Genomic DNA, 27,096 nt, shown 5'->3' with positions numbered 1-27,096 from the left:
TTTTCTGTATGGAAATAGCTGTTTTATAGTTTGCTATGTCTGTTATGATATTTGAAATAAAGAAGAAGAAATTGTCTGCAATATTGTAAGATATGTAAAGAATATCTACACCCCAAAATATTATTTTTATACAGGATTAATATAGTGGCAACAGTTTGCACATCACTTTACAATACAATTGTGCTCAAAAGGTTGCCTACCCAGGCAGAAATCATGAAATGTCTGCATAGTCAAGTTGCACCAATGCCATAAAAAAAACAATATGCCCGACAATACTTTGACACTCCTCAACGGGCTTTTTTTGTGGCATTGTCACAGTAAAAGCTTCTTTCTGGCAACTCAACTATGCAGCTCATTTTTGTTCAAGTATTGTTGTATTGTGCTCCTTAATAAAAAAACGCACTGTCTTTTTCCAGACCAGCCTGTATTTCTCCTGAGGTTACCTGTGGGTTTTTTTTCTATCCTGAACAATATTTTCTGGCAGTTGTGGCTGCAATCTTTTGACAGTTATTTTCCACTCCCATGGCTCAGTATCTAGCCTGCTCAGTGCATCCACATGAGAGCTAACAAACTCACTCTATTTATACAGAGACACTAATTGCAATTTAAAAGGCCACAGATGAGGAAATGAACATTTAATTGCCATTTTAACCTGTGTGTGTTACCTTGTGTGTCTGTACCAAGGCCAAACATTCCGGGGTATGTAAACTTTTGATTATGGCCATTTGGGTGATTTCTGTTATCATTATGACTTAAAAAGGAGGCAAACAACTATGTGATACTAAACAGCTTCATATGATCACTATCATTAAACAAAAGACATTTTTTTTTGCATGATCAGTCATATTTTCAGAACAGATGCCAAAATTTCAAGATTTCTGCCAGGGTATGCAAACTTTTGAGCACGACTATAAAGGGGGACAGTACAATTACAACATAATTCAATACAGAAGGAATAGGAGGGTCCTGTTCATTGAGCTTAAGGGGAAGGGAGTGGTGCAAAAGGAAATAGCGGCAGGTTATGATCTGGTGGAGGTGCCTCAAGTACAGTTCTTAGGTGGAGGTGGAGTAGGCTTCCCTGAATAAATTAGTTTTCAAGAATTTCCTAAAGATGGTGAGGGTGAAAGCTGATCAGACATACTGGGATAGGGAGTTCTAGAGGATGCGAGAGGTTCTGGAGAAGTCCTGGAGGCAAGCATGGGAGGAGGTGAAAAGGGAGCTAGAGAGCAAGATGTCTTGGGAGGAGCGGACTTAACTATTTGGATGAAATCTGCAGATGAAGTTGGTGATGTAGCGGGGGGGCAATGCTGTGGATGGCTTCTTATGTTGTGGTTAGTATTTTGAATTTTATCCATTGGGCTAGTGGAAGCCAGTAAAGGGATGGCAGAGAGGGGTAGCAGTCACTGATCAGTTAGCAAGGTGTATCTAGCAGCAGCATTCATAATAGTCTAAAGGGGGGATAGACTTGTGTAAAGGTAAGCCAGTGAGGAGTGAGTTGCAGTGGTCAAGACGGGATTTAACCGAGGCATGGAAAAGTTGTTTTGTGGTGTTGTTAGGAAGGGGAAAAATATGGAAATATAGGATTACACCTAGCACCCTGGCATGGGCAGAGGGACCAATGATTGTGCTGGTGATTTCAATGGTATAGTCATGAAGGGGGGGATTGGGGAGGAGAAAATATTACAAGCTCAGTTTTAGAAAGATTGAGTTTGAGGAAGTGGTGTGACATTCATATTAATATGTTGCTCCGTAAATTTGTGATATGTGAAGAGATCGATGGGGTGAGCTGGGGAGTAGAGAGATAGATCTGGGTGTCATCAGCGTAGAGGTGGTATTGGAAGCCGTGGGAGGTTATCAAATGACCCAGGGATGAGGGGTAGAGAGAAGAATGCCTCCCTGTGTAATGGAGGGAAGGAGGATGCTATTAGTAATCTAGTAAACTAGTAGAGCAGACTAGTGACAACCATGGATACCTCCATAGATACAGTGGAGGCTTAAGCAAAGCAACCACCACCCCAGGACAGAAATGTTTCACTCGCCAGATTATCAGGTGACAATAAAAGAAATAAAGCATGAAAAGAGAAGCTATGGCAGTTGCCAAACCTTAGGATTTATAAACTGCAATATACTACATTTTTGTTTTGTGTTTAGATACATTTTAACTTCCAGTTAACAAAAGTGTCAGTTTTTAGTTGTGAGTTAGGTAGAAAGCAATGCAAGGACCAGATGTGCTTAGCCTTACACCTGTAACATGCTGTGCACTGTGCACCTGAGCACTATATGCACCATAATAAGTTAATATGTATATTGTTAGGTACTTTTTGACTAGGGACATGTCTGGAACCATTTAAATTATTCTCTTTAGATACTTAATCTGATATTTGGTACAGAAAGCATGTCTCCTATGTAATGAATTTGATCATTGCTTGTAACAATATTTCAATGTGTGTGTTCTTATAAGGTGATAAAGAGCACCTCTGTGAGCTGCGCAGGAACAATCCTTCAACCATCTATGGAGAAGAGTGATGGGCCAAAGTTCTAATCATGCACCAGTATAAACCTCAAGTGAGATATATTCCCACCATATATTCTGCATGCCTAGCTATGGTCACTCTTACTGGTAAATCTATTGTGATGCTTAAAGTCTAGATTGTCAGATTTTCCCCATTTGATCTTCGAATTTACCAGATATAGGAATTCTAGATAAAGGCTTTCGTGATTACCTGGTGAGCCTGCTGAAAAAGAGTGGTTAGATGGGGATAATCAGATTACTGAATAGTGTCATTTTTAGTTAATTAAAGTGGTTAGTCTAAGTATACAAAGCTTCAGGCATTTTAATTAACTGTTGGACAGCTGGTTCAGGCTCAGCAGCAGATGGTAATTTCAAAAGTATACATATCATACTAGATCTCTAACAAAACTTGCATTAAGTATTGTAACTAGCTTTGTAGTATCCTGCTCTAGGCTTTCAGTGGTCTGCACATGATGACAATGGTTATGTTTAATTCATTTATACTGTAACTTTTAATTCGTTTAGCAAGAGCTGTCTAAGTAGGTGCCTCACTCATGGAAAGGTAGATGATTTTCAACCAATATATTTATATTTTTTAATATTCTACCACAGTGGTAAATACTTTATACTCACATTTCTTCTTTGTGCATAATGTCTTTGTTAGCTTGCAGATATACTGAAAACATGTTGTTTTACTGCTGTTTGTCTTTTTTTATGAACAATAATATGTCTATGAAGTTCTTTCTGTTCAAAGGTAATTGTTGTCTAATATCAGGCATTTTTCACTTACAGAATGTAGCCAATGCTATACACAGAATACCTTATGTACAAATTTCCAGTTAGACCTATCTGACACATTAATACAATTTTTTTAAAAAGTTGTTTATTAGTACCAAACTTTGTGAAACTCTTCAGTAGCAACAGAAGGTTAACCTTAGGTAGATAGGATACCTACACATGTGTGGCAGCACCGGATAGCCAACATTCTTCACATTGTATATTAAATAAGATAAGATATTTTCTCTTTGCTGACTTTCCACCCAAAACCTGACACAAATCTGATGACTTTTGGATAAACTCAAGCAGTTCTGGCTTTGTTTAGTTCAGGTTCAAATGTCACGTCTCTGCTACCAAAATATTGATAATATTGGGTATAGAATAATGGAATTCCGGGGCCCCAATGCTGCGAATATGTTGGGTTGCAGCACAATGATTTTGCAGTCAGGAAAAGCTCACAGGGAATCTGCTTTATCTGATTCGACCCTGATGAAGGTACTGATAGTAGCCTCTGTGCTGACTGTAATAAATATTTCTTCAGATCTCATCTGGCCATGCAAAAGATATCTTTCATTCAGACTGCAAACTGAACAAAAGAAATGTAGCAGATTCTCCCAGCCACACTACACAGCGTGCATGGACTAATCCCCCTGCTGGGCTATTCAATTCTGACAGCTGCTGGCAGCAGCTGTCAGAACACCCAATTAGCGGCTGATTGGATGCAGAATGGATGCAGTTGTCGTTCAGATGAAAAATTTCCAGTGGGTTCCTTCAACAAAAGTCAGCCGACTGACAGGTCACAGGGTCTCATCTAGCTTCTGGTGTCAATGCACACATGCAGCTTCTACACACCCATACTTACTGCACTGATGATAAAACATACAAGGGATGAAACAAAGTCAGCTACCCTATTCCATGTATATTGTATTTCTATGTGAAAAGTATATGTTTGTCTAAGCTTATAATTCATTATTTTCTCTCATTAACTGTGTGAATAATTGATTCTGACTACTGTCTGAATATATAATTTATAGATTTATGTTTATTAATAATAAAACCGTTATTTTATTCCACAATTGTGGTTTTCAATAATTGAATACTATCCTTATAAAATGGGTACACATGAAATGTGTGTTTTTTAATATGATACCATTCATAATCTCTGTTCAATTTACACTGAGCTCCAGGAAGATACAAAATAAACACAAATACATGCAGTTAAGGACTGCAGGCAGACTCTAATCCTTGCACAGAGGCTGCAGAAAACCCCTCTTTAGCAGCCCAGCATGTATTGTTTTTCTTGAATTGCATGCTACTGTCTGCACTACCAGGATGATCTGGCTGTGGATCTTGGCAGTGTGTGGTTCACATGGTGCTGGGGGCTCACATTTGTTTGAGAGGGTATAATAATGCAGAGATGTTTGGTGAAGGTGAAAAAGTGGTGGCAGATGTGTGTAGGGAGTTCAGTGGTGGCAGAGGTATGTAAAGGTTTACAGTTATGGCGTAAGTGTGTGAAGGAGCATAGTGGTGGCAAAGGTGTGTGAAGGGTACATATGTATAGAGTTGTGCTCAGTTTGCTGGAGTGGCAGAGGTATGCAAATGGTTACAGTGGTGGCAGAGGGGTATGAAGGGGTGCAGTGGTGGCAGAGGTGTGCCAAGGGGTTCAGTAATGGCGGAAGTGCCAAGTGGGAATGCAGTGGTGGAAGAGGTGTGCGTGGATGGATACAGTGGTGGCAAAGGTATGCAGGGGGAGTCCAGTTGTGGCAGATGCATGCTGGGGGTTCAGAGTTGTGTGAGAGGGTATAATAATGCAGAGGAGTTTGGTGGGGGTGCAAAAGTGGTGGTAGATGTGTGCAGGAAGCTCAGGGGTGGCAGAGGGGTGTGAAAGATAATGGTTATGGCAGAAGTGTGCAAAGGAGTACACTGGTGACACAGGTGTGCAAAGGGTACATATATGGTAGAGTTGTGCGGAGAGTGCCATAGTGGTAGAAGTGTGCAAGGGGGCACAGCGGTAGCAGAGGAGTGTGAAGGGGTACAGTGGGGGCAGAGGTATGCAAAGGAGTACAGTAGTAGAGTTGTGCAGGGAGCGCAATTGTGTAAGAGGTGTGCAGGGAGTGCAGTGATAGCAGAGGTCTGCGAAGGGGTACAGTAGTGGCAGAGTTGTGTGGAGAGTGCAGTGGTGGTAGAGGTACTGTGGGAGTGCAATGGTGGAAGAGGAGTGCAAAGGGATATGGTGTTGTCAGAGGTGTGCAGGAGTTCAGTGGTGGCAGATGTGTAGGGAGTGCAGTGGTGGAGGAGCTGTGTGAAGAGGTGTGTGTAGGGGGGGTACAGTTATGGCAGAGATGTGCAAAGGGGTACAATGGTGTAGAGGTGAGCAATAGGGGCACTGCGTTGACAAAGGTTTGTTTAGGGTGCAGAGGTAGAAGTTCTGCAGGGAAAACAGTGGTGAAAAAGGTGTTTGGGTATGCAGTGGTGGAAATAGGGTGCAGAAGTGAAAAGTGCTGAAAGAGGGATGTGAGGGCTTTTGACCTCTGCACTATGTATGCTGGGAGTTCAGCAGTCAGGAATGTACAGCATGGCATACAGAGTTCAACAGCAGTCAAAATTATGTAACATACCATGTACATTACATATTCATGACTGCTATAGTCTGTACACTGTGTTGTACATTACATACCTCTTGTTGTTGTATGTTACATGCTGTACATTATATACTCCAGAATCCTGCATTCTATATGCTATATTGTAATTATGTACAGTACTCCAGATCAAAGTGTTCATTGTTGCAACAGTTGCCAGTTGCTTAGTAGTCACTAACTATTTTAATGATATTCTTAAGGTAGGCTCAAAGTGTTAACTCTCTACCTAGTTCTGTGTGTGCATCACCCTCCTGGCTGTGCTGTCTGTCAGGTGTAGCAATCACACAAATGCTACACAGAACCAAAAATCCTTTGGTAGAAAAGGCAGTTCATGTAAGTGCACTGGAGCATCTGGCAATGTTAACCCTTTTGCTGCCATGGATGTAAGGGTTACGTTGGAAGAAAAAGGTTTGCGGCAGGACAGCTCACTAACCCTTACGTCAGCTGCATATTCACAAGGTGGTAGTTTATGGTTGCTAGCTTCTTTTTTCACGGTGGAGAGAAGGGAGATTAGATTAAGATAATGTTTACCAAACTCCTGGAGTGTAATACTTTAAAAAAGTAAAAAAAAAAACAAATAAAATAATAGAGAATACACAAACACTCTCACTCCACACAAGGTTTAGACTTGATTCATGATTTTTTGCTGTGTTGTGATGGTCCCTTCACACACAAGGCACATTGCATCATGGAAGCACATTCATTTTGAATGGCCTGCCAACATACCCTAAAACAGGCTCACACTTACAGGGCACATTTACATATTTGTGGTGCATTAATGCATGAGTGTTAATGTGCATTATGTAAGGCGCTAATGTGTGATACGTTAAGGTAGCCCATACAAAATTAATGGGCTGCCAACACCCTCTAATGTGCTTAAAAATGTTACAGTACATTATGCTTTTTTTTAAAGGATAAATTCACCTTTCGTAACATGTTACACCCATGTTCAGGCTGTAACATGTTATGATCAGACTAGCCCCCACTTTGACAGCTAGTGGGGGATCTCCCCCGTTAGCTGTAAAATTTAAAAAAATTATGGCAGAGCGGGGCTCCGCCTGCCCAGCTGCGTCAATCATTCACAGTCCTTTGTGACAGCCTTAGTGACTGTCGGCTTGTAGTCCTCAATGAACTACCACGTTGCTGTTGAGTTCATTAATTCTTCCTGCCAGCATATCTACTTGTATGTACATCCCATACAGGCAAGCAGATATACTGACAGATCTGAAAGAGACCTGCATTGCACCAGCGATCTGCTGATTACTGAAGCAATGCTTTACAGGCTCCTGCAAACAAAAATAATAAATGCACATTTTTTTAACTGCAAAATTTGCAGTTATTATTTTTTGCTAAAAAGGTGAATTTATCCTTTAACTACAGCACATTGTGGAGTGCTACAGTGCATTGCCTTAGTGCTTTCAGATACCATTAAAAGCCAATGGCACTGTAACGCATACAAGATGCTTTACTGCACATTGTGGCAACGTTCACTACAATGCAGGTTACCCTTTTTTTTTTACAATGGAGTATACCACAATGCATAGAAGGTGTGTTGTAATCAGAGGCGGACTGACAACTCATGGGGCCCTGGGCAATAGGGGATCATGGGGCCCCTGTGTCCTTGCCCAAACTCAAAAAAACCTATGAAAAAGGTACCAGGGGCATCTCATGGGGCCCCCTACTGATCCCGGGCCCTCGGGCAGTACCCGAGTTTCCAAATGGTTAGTCCGCCCCTGTTTGTAATGAGCTGCAATGCTAGTGTTAGGGTGTCTTTTAAATTGAATAGCACCACAGTACTGTGTAGTACATGTGTTGCTGTGCATTGTAGTAACATGTAGTGAAACAAGTGTTTTGCCACATGTTAAAGTGTCCCTAAACCCACAACAGTAAAATCAGTCTGTATATGCAGTAAAGCATGCTTGTTATACTCACTGTGGAACCTAAGGGGTTAATCATCCGCATTGTGTAAAAATGCTGTTCGGTTGTCTTTTTTTTTTCTTTGGGAGGGTGCATGTGATCAGCACAGGGCAAATCAATGCTGTTCAGACAGAGGATCAGGGTCATGTAGCCTCATAGGACAATCAGATGAGAATGAAAACTCCTCCCACAATCTTTAACCAGTGCTTGGCTGGACACTGATAGAAGTTACAAGACTGCTATATACTGTTGATGAGAAAAGGTATTTAGCAGTTTATATTTACTAAAATAATTGCTATTCCATGTTCTGTGTACTGTGGAAGACCAGATATAGTGAATGCAGGGACCTAGGTTTAGTAACACTTTAACACAAAGCACATGCATGCATATGATATTATGGGCCCATTTATGAAAAAATTACATTGTATGTTAAAATTGCATCCCCCATCCTCTGAACTTCCTTCACACCATGGTGTAGAGACGGCAGTTTTTCTGCATGCATTCTGCAAGGACACAACAAAATCAATTGTTATCTATGTATCTATCTATGTGCCCTGTTCACACCACAACACTAGTATCCCATGCAGATTTTTTCTGCGCAGGAATCTACAACATGTAAAAAACTCATTGAAGCATGCATGAAAACTGATGTAAACTGATATGTCTGCAAGTGAAATCTTCACGTCAGTTTCCATCAGTTTTCAGCATGTATGGTGTGAATGAGGCCTAATACTCATCACTCAGCAATCTCACATTGTTTTTTACCTCCAAGTATGGAGAAGCATAAGTTTTTTCTATGTGACTGTGCTCTGGTCTTAAGGACCAATCATTAAGGGTTGGTATTACTGCTAGACATTGCTCTGAATGCAAACATTGACAGTGTCTCTTTAACATGCATTATTTTGTGCTTTAACCTGCATTCTGTAACCGTAGCCCATCCTTTTTTAATGGAGTGTCAGAACACCATAGAGCACATAACATGAACCTTTTTTGCAATGCAGAGCACCACAATTCACAGATAGTTCCCATTTGTGCACTGTTGTGTGTTGACACACTAATGCATTGAGATTCAATGGCAAGATTCATTGAGGTGCCAGTCAAAGTGATTGGCACCACAACTCTTCCGCTCTGCAGAATGTAAATTACCCCAACACATAGGGGTGAAGCCAGACTCAAGGTTTCTTAACTTAACCGTTTCAATACCATGCAATTTTACACCTTCCTGCCCAGGCCATTTTTCAGGTTTCAGCGCTCTCACACTTTGAATGACAATTGCGCGGTCATACAACACTGTACCCAAACTAAAATTTTATCATTTTCTTCACACAATTAGAGCTTTCTTTTGGTGGTATTTAATCACCGCTGGGGTTTTTATTTTTTGCTAAATTAACAAAAAAAGACCAAAAATTTAAAAAAAAAACACATTTTTCTTTGTTTCTGTTATAAAAGTTTACAAATAAATAATTGTTCTTCATAAATTTAGGCCGAGATGTATTCTGCTACATGTCTTTGGTGAAAATAACCCAAATTAGGATGTATTTTTTAGTTTGTAGGAAGGTTATAGAGTTCACAAACTATGGTATAGATCTGAATATTGATCAATCCTGAAGTACTGACAGCTAATCTAATTTCTTGAGGTCCAAGAATGTCAGAATAGTACAGATATCCCCAAATGACCCCTTTTTGCAGAGTAGACAGTCCGACGTACTTCATAAGAGGCATGGCGAGTTTTTTTAAGTTGTATTTTTTTGTCATAATTTTTCGGAAAATGAAAAAATGAAAAAAATTATTTTCACTATTTTTTTTTTTACATACTGTCACCAGTGCAGTACAGCATCATCATATAACTGGCATGGCGGTGAACAGGGACACTGACTGGTGACAGTATGAAAAAAAAAAATATATATATATTTTTTTTATTTTTTTTTATTTTTTTATTATATTTAATTTTTTATTACATTTTTTTTATTTTTTTTAAGATTTTTTTTCATATTTTACTATGACCAAAATAGTACAATGTTACCATAGTAACATTGTACTACTTTGGGGAAGTGATCAGTATTTTTTTTTTTACACAATTTGCTTATAGCAAAGAATTACTTTGCTATAAGCAAGCATTTACCTGAATGAAATCGATTCATTCAGCTTTTTTTTTTTTGCTTTTTTTTTTTGTGCTTAGCTGTGATTTGGTCACAGCTAATCACATGACATGTGCATGTGATTAGCTGTGACCATTCACAGCTAGGCACTAGTATACAATGGATGGCATCATGAATGAAGCCATCCATTGTATACAACTGTCATGTGACCTGCTGTGATTGGTCACAGCAGGTCACATGGTACCAGCAACGGGAGCCGGTACTAGGATCTGTCATCGGCCATGTCCGAGGTGCACGGCCGCTGACAGATCGCACTGCTGCGCCGCTCTGCATTAGCGCAAACGGCGCATGTGCGGGAGCACGCCAGATGGCGTGCACCCGGAATGCAGAGACACATCTGAAGCCGCCAAACGGCCATTGGCCGGGCGGCTAATGGTTAAAGAGTATGAAATAGAGAAACTTTTTTTGGTTATATACAGTACTTTGCAAAAGTTATAGGCAGGTTGAAAGAAATGCTGTAAAGTAAGAATGCTTTCAAATATATATATTGTTTATTTATTATTAATTTACAAAATTCAAAGTAAGAGAAAAGAAAAATAAAATCACATCAATATTTGGTATGACTACTCTTTGGCTTCAAACCAGCATCAATGTAATTCATCAAGCTCTTTTGAAGAAGCACAAATAAATGGGCAAAGTTGAACACTGTAGACACAGTGGACGGCCAAGGAAAACAGCAAATGAAAAACACATCATGCTTACTTCCCTTCAACATCATAAGATGTCCAGCAGTGCCATCAGGACAGAACTGGTGGAAACCAGTAGGACCCAGTTATAACTATTCACTGTCCAGAGAAGTCTGGCCAAAAGTGGTCTTCATGGGAAAATTGAGGCCAAAATGCCATACCGCTTATGTGGAAACAAGGCTAAGAGACTCAACTATGCAAGATAACACAGGAAAAATGGCAGCAGGTGCTCTGGACTGATGAGTCAAAAATGTGGCTGTAATGAGTGTCTACGGGAAACAGTGAAGCATGCTGGAGGTTCCTTGCAAGTTTGGGGCTGCCTTTCTGTGAGTGGAGCAGGAGATTGGGTAAGGATCAATGGTGTCCTCAATGCTGAGAAATACAGGGAGATGCTTATCCATCATGCCATACCATCAGGGAGGTGTGTGATTGGCCCAAAATTTATTCTGCAGCAGGAAAACGACCCCAAACGTACAGCCAATGTCATTAAGAAATATAGTGTAAAGAAGAATAAGGAGTCCTGAAAGTGATGGTTTGGTTTCCATAGAACACTGATCTCAACATCATGGAGTCTGTCTGGGATTACACAAAGAGACAGAAGTATTTGAGGCAACCTACATCCACAGAAGATCCATGGTTAGTTCTCCAAGATGTTTGGAACAACCTATCTGCCTAGTTCCTTCAAAAATTGTGGGCAAATGTACCATTATTTTAGTGTATTTTTATGGAAATTATAGATTTGATATACATTTGTAAAACTATTATAGGACGTATGAAGTGGTCTTGTACTAACTTGCCAAGCTGTCACACTTAAATTAATTGAAAAGGTTATGTGAACTTTTGCCATTCATACTGATTTAGCTACTAATACAAGACCTAGAGTTTGGGACAAACATACTATTTCAAGTTTATTGTTTACCTATTCTGTTTATCGTTTATTCTTTTACTGATTTTTTTCTGTTCCAAATGCGCTGGTGGGTTAAATTACCTGTTGGCCTCTTATACCTTTCAAATAATAAAGTGTCAAGAATTTCCTACAATATTGGTGTCTTCATCCTTTCCACAAAGTCATAATGAGGGTTTCCTTTGTTTTTCAATGGCTACAATTGGGTAGAAATAAACGTTTCTACAAGGATAGCTTATCTCAGATGTTATAACAACAAGCTAAAATATCAGTTTTGTGATGAGTTGACTGAAAAAGAACAACTTGCTTTTCCATGTTTCATTATTTATTACAGCATTGTGCTTAGTGTGCTATAGCATACACCATCATATTACTTAACCACTTCAATACCGGGCACTTATACCCCCTTCCTGTCCAGGCCAATTTTCAGCTTTCAGCGCTGTCGCACTTTGAATGACAATTGTGCAGTCATGAAACACTGTACCCATATGAAATTTTTATCATTTTTTCACACAAATATAGCTTTCTTTTGGTGGTATTTAATCACCACTGAATTGTTTCTTTGTTTCTGTTATAAAATTTTGCAAATAAATAACATTTCTTCATAAATTTAGGTCAAAATGTATTCTGCTACATTTCTTTGGTGAAACTAATAATAATTGAATTTGTATTTTTTTTTCAAATGTTTCTATTTTTTTTTATTTTTTTGTTACATTTTTTCTTTTTTTTACTATTTTATTTTTCACACACTGTGACCAAAGCAATACAATGTTACCATAGTAACATTGAACTACTCTGGGCAAGTGATCAGGATTTTTTTTTCTTTTTTAACACATTATGATTGCTAATACTAATGTATTTCATTGATATTTGCAATCATTGTTACTGAATGAAACTGATTCATTCAGTCTTTTGTTGTAATTAGCTGTGACTGGGCAAAGCTGATCACATGAAACAGGTGTGATGTGATTGGCCCTGTCTGTATCATGTGACTGCTTTGACCAGTCACAGCTAACACAATTGTATACAATGGATGGCATGACAGGAAGCCATCCATTGTATACAATTGACAGGTGATCTGCTGTGATTGGTCACAGGGGTCACATGACACTGGCAATGTGCCGGTGTAGTGATACGTCATCGGCTGTGTCCCGTGGACACAGCCAGTGACAGATTGTGCTGCTGCACAGACCCACGGCTGTGTGAGCGGCTTGTTTTGACAGGACGTCATATGACACCCAGTCACAATGACAAATGTCCTGTCTGTCAATCAATCTGCTATAGGCTGGTCAGGAAGGTGTTAAATTAGACATACACACATTGATTTTTCTAGTCTGTCCATCTAACCGATTCCTCCATCCATGTTGTCTAGTGGGAGGAATCTCCCCAGCCAGCTCTTGTATTCAGACAGTTAAAGCACTTGTTCAGCCTACAATTTCCCATACAGCTCCCCTAGTTTTAATTTAAAGCTTGTCAAGCAGAGTGATGCCAGCAGTGCTGCTCGCAGTTCGAATTCCAGTTGATTTGGCCAAAATTTGAGCCATGTATTCCTAGTTTTACCCACGCAGAAATTTATAGCCAGGTCTAACATTGAAGTGGCTCTTTCATTAGAAAAGTATGAGGGCCACCATCGCTGGCCCTATTTTAAAAGTTTTTCCTGGCTGTATTTAAATTCAATAAGTGACAGAATTTCTTATCTCTATACTTGTTGTGGGTCAGAGACTTGAAGCCAAAGCCTTAGCATGACAGCCAGGGAACTAACATTCTCGAGAAAAACCCATAAATGTCAGCCCCCTGTAGTTTTATCATGACAGTAACAAGTACCATGATTTTTTTTAATCCCCTCTTACCTTTTATGCTGGGTTATCGTCAAATAAATACACTCACATGTTTAATGAATTCAGAATTGACCTGCTGGGATCCCCTGTTTCATGCTGCATTCCTGGACCTGGGCCATCTTCATTTTTGACATACTCAAGAGTTGACTGTCTTTTCTTGGTTCATGCAGTTGGCCCCCTAATTATGTGCCACAAGATCTGCTCTTCTCTAGCCACTTTATTAAAGCTGATGACTCCTGGTGTATGCGACATTCCTATCACAGGAAGCATCCGGAGCTGAGGAAATATCATGCTCTCCTAGAGAATAGAGGCCTAGAGCAGGCTGAAGCTGGAACAAAAATGGAAACTAATCAAAAAACCACCATTGTAGATTGTGTGTGGAGGGGTGGATTTCAATAAGCTAATGTTTTTTTCATTGGATTGAAAGTTGGCTTTAACCCAAACAGACAATATGATTATCACTCAGTCTGGCGATAACAAAATTCCAATTTTACATAACTGCTCTACTGGTTCCAGACATAACACATGGTGTTTTTTAATTCCATTGATATACTCAAGATGAGACCATGCTTGAACTTTCTAGAGAATAATAAGCAACTCTTTTAAAGCTTTTCTCTTAAAGTCAGTCTGCAGATAATTACCTCCCCTACCATGTTTGATGTTACATCCCTCAGTTGCTGAGATCTTCTCCCTGGGCTTCTTCTGTGTGATGGCCTTCAGATAACTTGATTGGTCATGGAGAATGAGGTGACTCATACACATGTGCACAGGAGTCATTTATCCTGGCACACAGGCATGCGTAGTTCAGTCACATTTGATAGACAATTGTGAACAGGTAGGTGTGTAAGTTTTATTGCAGAAGACACATAGCATGTCACTCCTGTAATAAAAAGTTGCCTGCTCACACTTTTTGAAAATGTAGGTTAAGTGTCACTTTAACCACTTCACAAACACACTATAGCCAAATGACGGCTACAGCACGGTTGTTCAGTTCTGGAAGGGCATCATATGACATCCTCCCAGAATGCACACTCCCACGCACCCCCAGCGGTGCGCACCGGGCGCTCTCCATGATCGCTGTGTCCCACACGATTAGGTAAAAGGCCAATCACAGCGGCCTATGTCACAGCAGATCACCCAGTAAATACAGTTGCCAGTTATCGGCAGCACTTTCCTCACGCTGTCACAGCATGAATAAGTACTGTCGATAATCGGCAAATGTCACAGAGCAGATCGGCACTGATCATCAGGGCACTGACAATCAGAGCCCCGATGATCAGTGCCCAGCAGTGCCACCCACCAGTGCCCAGCAGTGTCACTCATCAGTGCTCAGAAGTGACACTGATCAGTGCCCCCCATCAGTGCCACTCATCAGTGCACATCAGTGCCACCCAGCAGTGCCACCCATCAGTGCCACCCACCAGTGCCCAGAAGTGTCACTCATCAGTGCCCAGCAGTGACACTGATCAGTGCCCCCCATCAGTGGCACTCATCAGTGCCCATCAGTGCCCATCAGTGCCACCCAGCAGTGCCACCAGTCAGTTCTGTCAGTCAGTGCTGCCAGTCAGCGGCACCCAGCAGTGCCCATCAGTGCAGCCTATCAGTGCCCATCAGTGCCGCCTATCAGAGCCTCCTCTTCAATACCCATCAGTGCTGCCCATCAGTGCCCATCAGTGCTGCCTCATCAATGTGCATTAGTGAAGATGAAAAATTACCTGTTTGCAAAATTTTATAATAGAAAAAAAGAAAAACTTTTTTTTCCAAATTTTATCCTCTTTTTTCATTTATAATGAAAAAAATAAAACACCCAGTGGCAATTAAATACCACCAAAAGAAAGCTTTATTTGTGTGAAAAAAAAAAATAAAATTTTCATATGGGTACAGTGTTGCATGACCGTGCAATTGTCATTCAAATTGTGAGAGCGTTGAGAGCTGAAAATTGGCCTGTGCATGAAGCAGGTAAAAGTGTCCATTAGGCAAGTGGTTAAACTCTTTGTTCCTGATTTACAAAAGATGTAAAGCATGTTTACTTTGCAAAGGGAATGTTCACTTAGCTTAGTAAATGTGATGAAATTTCACTTTGCAAAGAATACACAATCATGTGCAAGGAATAAAAAAAAACAGTATTTTTGCTTGCTCATGAGCCTTACTTCATTCACTATGCTAGGGGAAAATCCACTTTGCAAAGTGAACATGCTTTACACCTTTAAATCAGCCACTTTCTGTGTGAATGTTGCTGGGGACCAGGGTCAAACGTCACAGCACCCGAGCCATATTTTTTTTCTCTTACAAGTCTGTAGGCTCTTAACAACATGGTCTCCAAATGTGAAATATCAACAACATTTCTGTGGTTCATGCAAAAATGTTTCAGATAGTAATCCTACTAACAAAGTCCACTTTATGAGAAGGTACTGAATGGAGAAGAAAGGGTAAAAAGCTGTTCTCAGAAACAACCAAAAGTATGGAAAAGAGTGGATATAACATCCTTGTAATGTGCCTAGAGTGGTTCTCAGGATATGTATAATCGTGGGCAGATGGATATCATTTTGACAAGGGATGTCTCTACAAAGACCTCTTCATTCAGCTTTAGTGTAGTACTTAGCTGGAAAAATACCATGTAGCTTTCAAATAAAAACAACAACCAGATGGTAAGTATCTGGGTAATTTTAATAGATGAACATTTATGTTAAAATTGTGCCTTATGAAAAATATCAGTAACTCCTTGTGTACAAAAGTTCCAGTAATAATCACAGTTGAAAAGTGTTGTCAGACTGTAAACTTTGAATTCCAGATTTTTTTACATTAATCCCTGCTTGGATCAATGTGGGTATTCCATATCTGATTGATCTCCATGGAAGAGGAGAATCACTGTAGAAGTAGAAGTAATAAAGTGATCCTCACTGTCTGCTGGGACCTGTGCTGAGCAGATGCATGGTAACTACAGGGGTTGCTGACTTTTTTCGATAAATACAAAGCATTCTCTCATTAGATGAGGTGGGGGGGGGGGGGGGACCTGACAATCTTTACCTTGTCCAATCAGAGAATGCCTTGAATTCATTCAGAAAAATACAAAGTGTTCTCTAAATGGCTCCCATGCCAAGTGTGCAACACACTGTGGTGACAACGCAGGAGGCCAGCCATTCAGGATCCAGCTTAGTAATGGTGGCCATGGGGATCGGCCAAGTATGGAATATGCATACTTACATTGGTCCAAGCTGGTCTAGTGTAACTTTGAAAAAAAACCCCACATATCTGGAATTCAGCTTTAAAGAGTATCTTTATTCAAATAAATAGAATTAATCAAACAGTTAAAGGGTAACTCCACTTTTGTGGAGAGAAAAAAGCAAATAAAAAAATAAGGTGGATGCAATTGCAACACAAGTCATATTATAATTGAATGCTATTAAAAACTACCTTTCCTTTTTAATCTGCAGTGCTGTCATTTTTTGTAAAATGCAATGCAACATGGCTACCTGGAGGAGTTCTGTACACAGATGGTGTAAAAATGGCATTTCCTGCTTGTGTGATTGGCTTACTGATTTTACCAGAAGTCTTCACTAAGATGCAAGTCCCATGTTTGGCATCCCTGGCAACAAAATGTCATTTTTGGTAAGGTAATACCAAATGGAAGTCACATCTATGGGATGCAGACCTTGCCAATTTCCTCATTAGAGACCTGCAGGTGAATCAGCTGGTTGGTAATGAAACCACTCCCACACAGATTCACTCTGCACATGGACACAAACAGCTATTTCCTTAGAATAACAAAAAGTAGGAATCTGCAACAAAGTTTGTTAAAAACCTTGCAATGTACATAGATCAGGGTTTTTCAACCAGGGTGCTGCAAAGAGTCCTCAGGGGTGCCGCAGCAACATCCCATTCTGAGCGCTACTGTGTTAACTCCCGTGCGCTGCGATTCTGGAAGGAGAGAGAGAGAGTACAGCCCGTATGGCTTCTTTTGCCTGCAGCTATGGGTACTATTGCCAGCAAAGCAGAAAGCTTTACAGGCCCCCAGCCAGCGTCCTACCAACCAATGACGTCATTGGTTGTTAAGGACATGCCGGGCAGCACTACTACAGCTTTCTGTTTTGGCGGCAATAGTATCCGCAGGTGCAGGCAAGGGAATAGAGCTCTTGCAGTGCACTGGAGTTGTGCTAAGAGGAGGGATTTGAGGGGATTGACCACAGCCCACATTTGTGCTAGGAGGGGAAATTTGGGGGGGGGTTGTGCTAAGTGGGGGGATTTTGGGGAAGGAATTTGAGGGGATTGAGCACAGCCCACATTTGTGCTAGGAGGGGGAATTGGGGGGGGTTGTGCTAAGTGGGGGGATTTTGGGGAAGGCATTTGAGGGGATTGAGCCAAGCCCACATTTGTGCTAGGAAGGGGAAATTTGGGGCAGTAGTGCTAAGAGGGGGGATTTGGAGGGGGGGATTTGAGGGGATTGACCACAGCCCACATTTGTGCTAGGAGGGGGAATTTGTGGGGGGAGTGTTGTGCTAAGTGAGGGGATTTGGGGGGAGGGATTTGAGGGGATTGAGCCAAGCCCACATTTGTGCTAGGAGGGGGGAGATTTGGGGGAGTTGTGCTAAGAGGGGGGATTTGAGCGGATTGAGCATAGCCCACATGTGTGCTATGAGGGGGAATTTGGGGGGGGGGAGTGCTGTACTAAGTGGGGGGATTTTGGGGAAGGGATTTGAGGGGATTGAGCACAGCCCACATTTGTGCTGGAGGGAGAGATTTTGGGGTGTTGTGCTAAGAGGGGGGATTTGGGGGGAGGGATTTAAGGGGATTGAGCACAGCCCACATTTTTGCTAGGAGGGGGAGATTTGGGGGTGCTGTGCTAAATGGGGGGATTTGAGGGGAGAGTTGTGCTAAGAGGGCGGTTTTGGGAAGGGATTTGAGGGGATTGTGCTGAGAGAGGGGATTTGGGAGGGTTGGAGCTGGGTTGATGCTAGGAGGGGGGGTTTGGGGATTTTTGCTAAGAGGGGGGATTTGAGGGGATAGTGCAGGGAGAGGGGAGGGTTTGGAGCAAGGTTGGGAGCTAGGAGTGGGGATTTGGGAACAGGTGGAGTTTTGCAAAGAGGGAAGATGGGGGGTTGTGCTAGGAGGGAGGATTTGGGGGGGTTTGTGTTGGAAGAAGAATTTGGGGGGGTGTACTGGGTAGAGAGATTTGGTGGGGGATTTGTGTTAGGAGGGGGGATTTGAGGGGGTTGTGCTAGGAAAGGGAATGGGGGAGTGCAGCAGGGTTTGTACTTAGAGTGGGGATTTGGGAGCAGGAGGGTTTCTGTTAGGAGGTGGGATTCAGGGGGGGGTTGTGCTAGAAGGAGGGCTTTGGGGGGGGTTGTGTTAGGAGGGGGGATTTGGTAGGGGATTTGTGCTAGAAGAGGGAATTGGGGGGGTGCTAGGAGGGGGGGGGTTTGGAGGGAGAAGAGTTACAACCTAAGATCACTGAACATTACAAAAATTGTTATGTGTGCAAACACGCAAAAAACACGTGCTCAGATACACCTACAGTTGTGATCGAGCCCTCAGACTGGTGTGCCCCAGGATTGTGCACAGTTCTAAAGGGTGCCTTGACTGAAAACAGGTTGAAAAATACTGACATAGATCACCCAGAGGGGAATTTTTTTTCTAACAAAAGTGGAGTTACTCTTTAAAAAGTCTCTTTTCAGCACTCTTTAAAGTGCAGTTGAATCCTTTATCCTCTAAAAGTCCTCAAATTCAGCAAAAGACTTCATTTTTTGAGGCTGTAAACATTTCTAGAATGCTCACGTCTCATTTGATATTCTATAGATTTTCTAGATCTTAAAGATGTAAATTATTGCCCATGGATGTTAGTTGTATCATTCAATGATCTAAAATCTGCAAGGCTCCAGCTGATATCTCTGGATAAATAACAATCAGAGTGGTTAGAAAACCTAGTTGAATTATTTTTTTCCATTTAATAAACTAATAAGTAGTGTAGGTATAGGTAGTCTGCTAAACTGCCCTGCCCATAGAGTCAAACACCCATGGGCAAATATTTGTGTTAAGGCGCCCAGCAGCTGACATAGATACCTGAGGACGGTTGATATAAACTTGCACATTCAACCAGCCTCTACTGTCTGTTAACACTTTTAGGGCTTAGGTCTTGTTGTTGGACGTTGCATTTGCAATTGAACCTTGCGCTACTCAAACACATAAATTCAGACTGAAAATATGCAGGTGCTGCATTTGACTTGCTTTGCCAGCAAAGGGAAAGGATCCCGACAAGGACTTGCTGTGTCCAATGAAACATAAAGCAGGTCAAGCTCATTATCAGAATGGGCATCACCATTAAACTAAATGGAAATCTGCAGACTTGGGTTTAAGGTTGGTTCATACACGTCAAACCTGAAAAAAAGCTTCTCTTCACAAGCCTATACTTTAATTCAGCAATTAGTGCAGACATTTCAACTGTAAATATGATTTAACTTGTCACTGGTGTGCAGCTGATTATGGCAATTTAATATAAAGACAGGCAGCAGATAATTAATTATATAAAAAAATGAAATAATGTTAGCACATTTTACCATTACCACTGTTTCTTTGAATACATTTGCTCAATGTTACTTGAGATACATGCATACCATAATACACTGCTCAAAAAAATTAAAGAAACACTTTGAAAACACATCAGATCTCAATGGGGAAAAATATCATGCTGGATATCTATACTGATATGGACTGGGTAATGTGTTAGGAACGTAAGGATGCCCCATCGTTTGATCGAAATGAAAATTATAAACATACAGAGGACTGAGTTCAAAGACATTCCAAAAATCAAAGTGAAAAAATTATGCAGCAGGCTGGTCCATTTTGCTGAAATTTAATTGCAGCAACTCAAAATGGTAGTTTGTATGGCCCCCACATGCTTGTAAGTATGCCTGACAACATCGGGGCATGCTCCTAATGAGACGACAGATGATGTCCTGGGGTATTTCCTCCCAGATCTGGACCAGGGCATCACTGAGCTCCTGGACAGTCTGAGGTGCAACCTGGTGGTGTCGGATGGACCGAAACATGATATCCTAAAGGTGTTCTATTGGATTTAGGTCAGGCAAACGTGGGGGCAATTCAATGGTATCAATTCCTTCATCCAGGAACTGCCTGCATACTCTCACCACATGAGGCCGGGCATTGTTGTGAACCAGGAGGAACCCAGGACCCACTGCACCAGCCCAGGGTCTGACAATGGGTCCAAGGATTTCATCCAGATACCTAATGGCAGCCAGGGTGCCATTGTCTAGCCTGTAGAGGTCTGTGCGTCCCTCCAAGGATATGCCTCCCCAGACCATCACTGACCCACCGCCAAAACGGTCATGCTGAACGATGCTACAGGCAGCATAATGTTCTCCACGGCTTCTCCAGACCCTTTTACGTCTATCACATGTACTCAGGGTGAACCTGCTCTCATCTCTGAAAAGCACAGGGTGCCAGTGGCAGACCTGCCAATTCTGGTGTTCAATGACAAATGCCCATCGAGCTGCATGGTGCCGGGCAGTGAGCACAGGGCCCAACAGAGGATGGCGGGCCCTCAGGCCACCCTCATGAAGTCTGTTTCTGATTGTTTGGTCAGAGACATTCACACCAGTGGACTGCTGGAGGTCATTTTGTAGGGCTCTGGCAGTGCTCATCCTGTTCCTCCTTACACAAAGGAGCAGATATCGGTCCTGCTGATGGGTTAAGGACCTTCTACTGCCCAGTCCAGCTCTCCTAGAGTAACTGCCTGTCTCCTGGAATCTCTTCCATGCTCTTGAGACTGTGCTGGGAGACAAAGTAAACCTTCTGGCAATGGCATGTATTGATGTGCCATCCTGGAGGAGTTGGACTGCTTGTGCAACCTCTGTATGGTCCATATATCGCCTCATGATACCAGTAATGACACTGACCCTAGCAAAATGCAAAACTAATGAAAAACAGTCAGAAAAGATGAGTAGAGAAAACAATGTCAGTGGCCTTCACCTGTAAAACCATTCCTGTTTTGGGGGTCATCTCATTGTTGCTCATCTAATGCATCTGTCGTTAATTTTATTAACACCAATGCAGCTGAAACTGATTAACAATCCCCTCTGCTACTTAACTGACCGGATCAATATCCCAGAAGTTTAATTGACTTGATGCTATACTCTGATTAAAAAGTGTTCTTTTAATTTTTTTGAGCAATGTATAAAAAATATATGATTATGCAAAACATAAATTTTGATAAATTTTATTTTCTCCTATTCAATTAGCCACTTTTTTATCAATACTTGTTATCTTGGTACCGGAACATAGCTATACCAAGCAAACACATGCACTTTGATTTAGAAAAAAAAAATGAGAGTGCAAAATCTGGTGCCGCTCTGTATAGAAACCATCAGCTTCCATTTTTTTGTGAGAGCTTAATTGAACAAACTGAAGTTAGAAGCTGATTGGCTACCAAGCACAGCTTCACCAGATTTTGCACTCTCTGGTTTTAGTAAATTAACCCCACAGCTTTATACTTAAGTAGAAAAACACAGATTTGTCCTGTAGGCTATGTGCACAAACGATATGACATGCTGGTCTGATGATAGTCATTTGCTGGGTAAGAAAATGGCTATCATTTGCTCTGCTGAGAAACAATGGCTCTTCGGTGTTTGAATGGCATTTACTATGTATCATATGCTCAGTTATTCTTTGTGTTTTGTCTTTCTTCAAAATTATCATTCAGATTAACCAAGTATGACACATTTGTTTCCCAGATTTAAGTAGATCTAAACTCAGTCATTAAAGTGTTATTAAACCCAGGACCCTGCATTCACTCTATCTGGTCTCCCACAGTACACAGAACATGGAAGTGCAATTATTTTAGTAAATATAAACTGCTAAATACCTTTTCTCATCAGCAGTTAGAGCAGTCTTGTGACTTCTATCTGTGTCCAGCCCAGCACTAGCTAAAGCTTGTAGGAGGAGTTTTCTTTCTGCCCTGGGAGGATGGAAATCCCTTGACCTCTGTCTGGACAGTGCTGATTGGCCCTGTGCTGATTACATGCACTCTCCCAAGAAAAAAAAACCTCTCTAGCAATATACACCAAACTGAGCATGTGCATGCCTATGGTTCAGTTTGGAGATAAGTGGTGGTCGATTGAAAAAGGGGAGGAACAGAGAAGAAAGGATCAAACAGCCTTTTTACACAATGCAGAGGATTAACCCCATAGGTTCCACAGTGAGTATAACAAGCATGCTTTACTGCATATACAGACTGATTTTACTGTTGTGGGTTTAGTAACACTTTAAAAGTGCCTATAAACCTCAACATGCTGTAATTTTAATGTTAAAGGTTTTTAACCTTTTAAAATTTGCAGCTTTCGTTATAGGAATACCTGATGATCCCGCCATAAAGGTCCTTGTTTAGACACTTTCTGTTATGGGGCGATAACTGTCTCCTGTGCGCCTATTTTGCCATTCCTGATGGAGATTTGGTGGTTGCGATGACTCCCACAGCACAGGCACAGACCACTATTGTGACTGTCAGGGAGGTCTAGAGTAATGATGTGCAGCCAAAACCGTAGGGAGAGCAAGTAAGAAGGAAGTGGCTAAAAGAGGCTGGAGGATCAACACCTCTGAGATACAAAAAACAGCAAAAATTGTATTTGATAAGAAAAAATAGTCCTTGAACAGACTATGGGATTAATTTACTAAAACTGGGGAGCACAAAATCTGGTGCAGCTTTGCAGAGAAACCAATCAGCTTCCAGTTTTTTTGTCAAAGCTTAATTGAACAAGCTGAAGTTAGAAGCTGATTGGCTGCCATGCACATCTGGACCAGATTCTGAGTGCACCAGTTTTAGAAAAGCAACCCCAATAAGTCATCCAGTTAGGAATAATATCTACTTAAAACCATATGGTATGGATATGCCCCTCACTGTGCTGCTAAGGCATCACATTCTGTTAAAATATTTTCTCTTTTATGAAAAGCTATTGTAGAAATTAGAAGGACCTTGACCGCACAGCTGAAATCGATGATAGCTTAGCAAAACCTACACTACATACAGTACCACAATTTGTATTGAAGATCTGCTCTCTTCTTTCCCATTACATTAATATACTTTAACCATACAGTAAATACAAGCCTGTATAATTTATACTGAAACTGGACAAAACATTGAGTTTGTGGCATCAATAGTAGTTATGCAGCTCTGATCTTGCCTCTTTCCCTGTACGTCCAGCTCCTGTACCTCCAGCTCCCTATACCTCCAGCTGTACCTCTGTCCCTGTATATCAGGGGCATGCCCAGGAGTGCCTCCCTTCTAAGCTGTGCCACTTAAAAAGTAGAAACAAACCTGTCAAACCCTGATCATGTCACATATGTAAATATGATAAATAGAGGATTCACAACATATTGTCTTACTTGTTCACCTCCTGCTCCAACGCATTTCACAAAACTAAGGGCTTAATCATGACATTTGACAATTGTAGGGAAATTTTATACCACAAAACATGGCTGATCAATGGAAGCCAGGAAATAGACTTAAGATCATAGTTGAATTTCTAATCTAACCAGAAGTGTGGGCTAACAAGAATTAAGATGATACTTAAAACAAGGAGCTTCTGAGGACACTAAATACAACCAAATAGTCCATTCACCTAGTTGCTCAAGAGCATTCTTTTACCAGTTACCATGTAAAGCTACCCATACATTCCTAGATTGTAAGCTCGAAAGAGCAGGGCCCTCGAACCCCTTGTGTATCACATTGTATTGTTATCGTACTGTCGCATGTTCTGTCTCCCATTGTAATGTACAGCGCTGAGCGAACTGTTGGCACTTTATAAATACTGTATAATAATAATAATAAATTCAGATGAATTAGCATTCTGAATCATATCGTTCATAGTTACATAGTTAGTCTGGCTGAAAAAAGATCAAAGTTCATCCAGTTCAACCAAAAAAAGTTATAATCCTATACACACAGTTGATCCAGGGGAAAGCAAGCAAACCCAGCAAAGCATGATCCAATTTGTTCCTGCACGAGAAAACATCCCTTCCTGATCCCCGAGAGGCAATCGGATATTTCCTGGATCAACTTTACCTATAAGTGTTAGTAACCAATTATATTCTGTGTATCTAAGAAAGAATCCAGGCCTTTTTTAAATCAATCCACTGAGCTGGCCAGAACCAACTCTTGAGGGAGTCTATTCCACAATTTCACGCTCTCACTGTGAAGAAACCTTTCCGTATTTGGAGATTAAATCTCTTTTCCTCCAGACGTAAATAGTGCCCCCTTGTCCTCTGTGATGACCTCAAGATGAATAGCTCTACACCAAGATCACTATATGAACTACTGATGTATTTATACATGTTCATCCTATCCCCCCTTAATCTCCTCTTCTCAGGACAGAATAAATTCAGTTCCTCTAATCTTTCCTCATAGCTGATCTCCTCCATGCCTCGTATCAGTTTGATTGCCCTTCTCTGTACGTTCTCCAGTTCTCCAATATTCTTTTTGTGAATTGGTGCCCAAAACTGAACTGCATATTCCAGATGAGGTATTACTAATGATTTGTCTAGGGGTAATATGATATCTCTCTCTGGAGTCTATACCTCTTTTAATATAAGAGAGGATTTTGCTCGCTTTAGAAACCGCAGCTTGGCTTTGCATGCCATTATTAAGCTTGTGATCTATCAGAACTCCCAGATCCTTCTCCACCATTGATTCCCCCAGTTGTACTCCCCCTAGTATGTATGATGCATGCATATTCTTAGCCCCCAAGTACAATTATCAACATTAAACCTCACCTTAGATTGTACGTCCCTTGAGGGTTAGGGACTGATGTGAATGTACAACATATATGTAAAGCGCTGCGTAAATTGATGGCGCTATATAAGTACCTGAAATAAATAAATTTGCCACATAGTTGCCCAATTAAACAGTGCATTGAGGTCAGCTTGTAAATTGAAGACATCCTGTAAGGAAGTTATTCCACTGCACAGCTTGGTGTCATCTGCAAAGACTGAAATTGTATTTATAATCCCAGACCCTATATTGTTTATAAATAAGGGTCCCAACACTGAACCTTGAGGTACATCACTGACAACCCTAGACCATTCAGAGTATGAATCATTAACCACTACTCTCTGAATACGATCTTTTAGCCAGTTTTCTATTCATTTACATATGTATTTTTCCAAGCCTGTAGACTGTATCTTACACATTAGAAGTGTATAGGGCACTGTGTCAACCGCTTTTGCAAAATCCAAGTATACCACGTTTACCGCCACCCCTCTTTCCAAGGTTTTGCTCACCTCATAAAAAGAAATCAGATTTGTTTGACAACTTCTGTCTTTCATGAATCAATGCTGTCTGTTGTTTAAAATATTTTTTTTTCCAGTAAGAACTCATCTACAGTCAGGTCCATAAATATTGGGACATCAACATAATTCTAACATTTTTGGCTCTATACACCACCACAATGGATTTGAAATGAAACAAACAAGATGTGCTTTAACTGCAGACTGTCAGCTTTAATTTGAGGGTATTTACATCCAAATAAGGTGAACGGTGTAGGAATTACAACAGTTTGCAAATGTGCCTCCCACATGTTAAGGGACCAAAAGTAATGGGACAATTGGCTTCTCAGCTGTTCCATGGCCAGGTGTGTGTTATTCCCTCATTATCCCAATTACAATGAGCAGATAAAAGGTCCAGAGTTAATTTCAAGTGTGCTATTTGCATTTGGAATCTGTTGCTGTCAACTCTCAAAATGAGATCCAAAGAGCTGTCACTATCAGCGAAGCAAGCCATCATTAGGCTGAAAAAACAAAACAAACCCATCAGAGAGATAGCAAAAACATTAGGCATGGCCAAAACAACTGTTTGGAGCATTCTTAAAAAGAAGGAATGCACTGGTGAGCTCAGCAACACCAAAAGACCCGGAAGACCACGGAAAACAACTGTGGTGGATGACCGAAGAATTCTTTCCCTGGTGAAGAAAACACCCTTCACAACAGTTGGCCAGATCAAGAACACTCTCCAGGAGGTAGGTGTATGTGTGCCAAAGTCAACAATCAAGAGAAGACTTCACCAGAGTGAATACAGATGGTTCACCTCAAGATGTAAACCATTGGTGAGCCTCAAAAACAGGAAGGCCAGATTAGAGTTTGCCAAATCTAAAAAAGCCTTCACAGTTCTGGAACAATATCCTATGGACAGATGAGACCAAGATCAACTTGTACCAGGGTGATGGGAAGAGAAGAGTATGGAGAAGGAAAGGGACTGCTTATGATCCTAAGCATACCACCTCATCTGTGAAGAATGGTGGTGGTAGTGTCATGGCGTGGGCATGTATGGCTGCCAATGGAACTGGTTCTCTTGTATTTATTGATGATGTGACTGCTGACAAAAGCAGCAGGATGAATTCTGAAGTGTTTCGGGCAATATTATCTGCTCATATTCAGCCAAATGCTTCAGAACTCATTGGACGCCACTTCACAGTGCAGATGGACAATGACCCAAAGCAGACTGCAAAAGCAACCAAAGAGTTTTTTAAGGGAAAGAAGTGGAATGTTATGCAATGGCCAAGTCAATCACCTGACCTGAATCCGATTGAGCATGCATTTCCCTTGCTGAAGACAAAACTGAAGGGAAAATGCCCCAAGAACAAGCAGGAACTGAAGACAGTTGC

Source organism: Staurois parvus, unplaced genomic scaffold, assembly GCF_062004578.1.
Source record: "Staurois parvus isolate SC_StPar_1 unplaced genomic scaffold, SC_StPar_1.0 ptg000634l, whole genome shotgun sequence".
Classification (NCBI taxonomy): Eukaryota; Metazoa; Chordata; class Amphibia; order Anura; family Ranidae; genus Staurois; species Staurois parvus.
The sequence above is the reverse complement of the archived record's forward strand: the minus strand, read 5'-3'. Positions refer to the sequence as shown.